The 3,956-nt window shown below is 37.5% G+C and overlaps 1 non-coding gene across 1 annotated transcript; it reads left to right on the top strand.

The window, feature by feature from the left end:
• Positions 1 to 200: 200 nt before the first annotated feature.
• LOC119825807 lies at positions 201 to 309 on the top strand. The gene has a single exon (XR_005287276.1). It is a non-coding gene; the product is annotated as a U6 spliceosomal RNA (small nuclear RNA).
• Positions 310 to 3,956: the final 3,647 nt, after the last annotated feature.

Below are 3,956 nucleotides of genomic sequence, written 5' to 3'. Positions count from 1 at the left end.
TAAATCGAGATAGGATAAATGTATGCAGACTAATTTTTTTAAAAAGTGTGTAATGAGTATAGCATGGATATTCATTCATCCCAAGGCCTGGAAGGTACTTGGTGAAACAAAGAGCCTTGAAGCCTTGCCCTTGATAGCTCACAGTGAATATGCCCTTAGCCAAGCCACTTAAACACATTCCTCCTATGAAAAAGCAATCTGTGACCTCATTTTAGAAGCACATATACTGCAATATGAATGATACAAGAGAGATTAGCATGACTCCAGTGCAAGAATAACACACCAGTACGTGAAGTATTGAATGTTTGTAGGAATAAGTGACATAGAAGGACACCCAAAATTCTCTTCAGGACTTGGTGAGTTTGAGCATAGTTGGGCCCCCACTTTTCTCCCCTACCCAATACTCACACACACAGGAATTCCCATTTCAGAAGCATTGGTTTGTGGTTTGCGTCTTTAAGTTTCCTCTCTGTTGTTGTATATTCAGCTGAAATTTTGCATAAGATAACCTAATTGCATTGTGAATAAAATTTTTAGGGGTTCACTTGGAAGGAAGGAGACAGAAGAAGAAGCTAAAATGTTTTTTTTTTAATTTACATAGACAAATAGAAAACTTGTAAAGGTGATACTGGATAAAGAATTTAAGGGCAATTGTCTTAAAGCTAAGCAAAGTGAGGCACGGGTTTTCTTCTGCATGAAATGTCCTGCCTTTGTTTTGGATCCAAAACATGCTATAAGCTGTTTATGACTACATGTGACTATGAGCAAGAACAGTTACAGCCTGCTTCAAGTAATAATGTCTTTTGTTACTGAAATGGTGCAGAGAGAATGAGCTCTAGGTTATCTGAAGAAAAGTTTCTGACCTAGTTGTTTTGCTAATGACCTGTGCATTCCTGGAAAAAAAGTTACCAATGGCCTTGCTGTATTTCCTCATCCTCATCTAACTGGGAAAGTCAAAGTAGACCATCTAAGGTTCATCCCCTTTGAGAGTTCAATGATCACATGTCTATTCTCTTTTGATATACAACCAAAGCCTAGTTAGACCCCAGATTTTTTCCTGGAGTAAGAATAGTTTGGAAAGAATAGTCTAATTGGAATAAAAAAAACCTGATAACTTCTTTACATGCTAATGGGAGTTCAGGCTACAACAGTTCAATAATGACATTGTACAGAGTGGAACAAAGAAAAATTCCAAAGAATCTCTGCAACAAATGCCATTGGTATTTATGTAATCTGAAAAGGGAAAAAATGAGAAGAGAGACATGATTCCCTTAGGGATTTGACATCCTGGAATTTGTATTTTTAACACAGTTTATCCTGCAAGGAGCCAATATGCAAACCTGTGTGTAATTTAGAAGTTTTTCTCATCCCATGTGTCCCACATGCTGGTTTGAATTACTGAGGATGGAAAATAGAAATGGGGAATAAAAAACATTTACAGCATTCCTACTACTAATTATGTACAGCACAGTAGACCGCTATGGATAGTCACTAAAGACACATCAGTGCATCCAGCCTCATCTCTCACTTCAGATTTCATGATCTCCTGCTCATCAGGAATATAAAATTATTGCAGTGATCCAAAAGTATTTGTCACCTCTTCAGGATGCCATATGATGTCCTAAAAATGTTAATATGACCACTGTACCCTAACAGAATCATTAATCAACTTGGTCTGTCTGTTCCACATATTTGAAATCTCCATCACATTCTCATTTATCAATAATAAATTTACCAATTACCCACATTTGACTTCTTCACTTTTTATAAGTTGATGGCCATGACCCTTTAAGTTCTTGTCAACCATCCTATTATATACCTAATCTGGTTTAATTCTTCTAATGTGTTTGTCGTATACATATAACCCATTCAGTTTGATGTTCTCCTTGTTGAGCAAAGGAGGTGACCCAGTGTGGCCAAAGAATTCTGATCTGAAGTAGAGGAAAGAGTGGCTTCTACTGTTGGATCAATTACTTGGCTATGCAAAAACGCAGCCATATCACCTGTTCTTTGCATACTTAGGAGCTATTTGATCAGAGTGAATCCTTTTCAAATCCTGAAAAGATATATGCAGTATCAGAGGTCCATGTTCTCTTAGCACTGATAGGAAACTAGAGGCTAGTTCCAGGAGATGGGGACCAATGATAGTACTTTTTCTCCTGCTTTGCTTTGAACCATATATGGTAGGAGCTGAGGCTAGGTTCCACAGTTCAAAGGCCTCTGTTCTAATCTTCTCTCAGATAGCATTACTTCCAACCCCTACCTGATACCCAAAATTTAGGATCCCAGGAAACTGCTTCTTGGTTTTGCTCCTCACATAGTAGGATTGTTCTCAGATCATTCTTCTCTGGTTGGCTTTACTGACTTCTTAGATTTTCTGTCAATATTTCTCTGATTTGCGTCACTGTTTTAGAAAGAATCGTGAAGTTGAGTGTGCTGTGGTGGTGCACTCCTTTAATCCCACACTTGGGAAGCAGGAGCAGGCAGATCTTGGAGTTTGAGACCATCCTGTCTACAGGGCAAATTCCAGGGTAACCAGGATGAAACAAAGAAACCCTGCCTTGAAAAATCAAAAACAAACAAAAAACAAAAAAAGAAAGAAAAAAGAAAGAGAAACTCAGAATGCATTTGTTTATAAGGTTCTAGTGTAGAGACATAATTTTTGTTCCTAAGGCACTGTCCCAGGATAGAAAATTTCAAGAAAGGATTTGTAACCTAATATTGTTTCCATGTCACACCATGAGAGAATGTATGCTCTCAAGAAGAAAGAGGGAATGTTAGTAATCCATGGCATACAGTAGCATACAGCTACCTTAGTGATCCAGGGTCAAGGAAGCTCAGTATTCCGCTCCACTCTGTTGATACAACAGTGACAATGGTTATAAATTGCTAGAGTTTGGCAAAGCTTTCGCTGTGGCAAGAAAAGACTTCAAAGATGAAAAGAAGTCAAATCAAGGCTTCTAACTCTCAGTTCCAATCGCAGATAAAATATTGCTGATCTTCATGACAGTGGTAAGTGCTTTTTAAGATGTACTGTAGTTATGGGTATGTGTAACCAAAGGACACCTCAAACCTAAAATCTCTTGGTAAAGTTTGGAAAATTTCGAAGAAAATTATTTAGATATCTGTTACATTTCTTCTGTTAATGTTAGAGGACTAGTAAGATAACAATGACTCATTTAGATGTAGAAAGAAACACTCGAGGGCGGGCAATGATTCACTGCAATGAACACTTGCAAGTAAAGATGTATGGACTAAGGGGTAGACTGTGTGACTCACTGTGTCACTCTGCAGCTTCCACTATGAGATTTTCTTTTTTTTAAACTTTATTTTGTTTTGTCTTGGTGGGGGGAGGCTGTAAGGGTAGAAGGAGGATGCGAAGGGACAGGAAGATGAGGAGGATTGAGATGCATGATGTGAAATCCACAAAGAATTGATAAAGTTAAATTAAGGAGAAAAACACTTGAGCAATACTTATAAGGAATTCTTATAAGGAACTGAACCGTAAAACTAATTCTTAAAATTCATCTTCTAATATAAAAAGCTCCTTCCTTTTGGAGTGTCTGTTCCATCCAAGTCTACTTCTAAATCACATTTCCTTACCTATATAGACCTAAAACTCAAGCCACATTCCAGCAGCATCATAGGAGGTAACTAGGTACCTTGAGAGAAGACAGCATATATCCCACAAGAATTGCAGGAACTCACATGTATATGGTAAAACTTAGAGATCCCCTATACAGATGGCTCTTAAGTATCTTAGACTAATAAGTTTGAGATTATAAAGACGATATTTAGTCTAAAGATTTTAGAATATAAATGGAATATAAAGTCAGACTGCTTTTATTTCTGTTGACAGTAGTATTACATTTACTGAGTGGATCAGCTGGAAATGGCTTTAACAGCTTGCTTCATTAACTGACCAAAGCACTGGTTCCAAGAGCTGTGTGGTTAAT

The sequence above is a fragment of the Arvicola amphibius genome, chromosome 10 (assembly GCF_903992535.2).
Source record: "Arvicola amphibius chromosome 10, mArvAmp1.2, whole genome shotgun sequence".
Taxonomy (NCBI): Eukaryota; Metazoa; Chordata; class Mammalia; order Rodentia; family Cricetidae; genus Arvicola; species Arvicola amphibius.
Note: the sequence above shows the minus strand (reverse complement) of the source record. Positions and strands in the feature narration are given on the sequence as shown.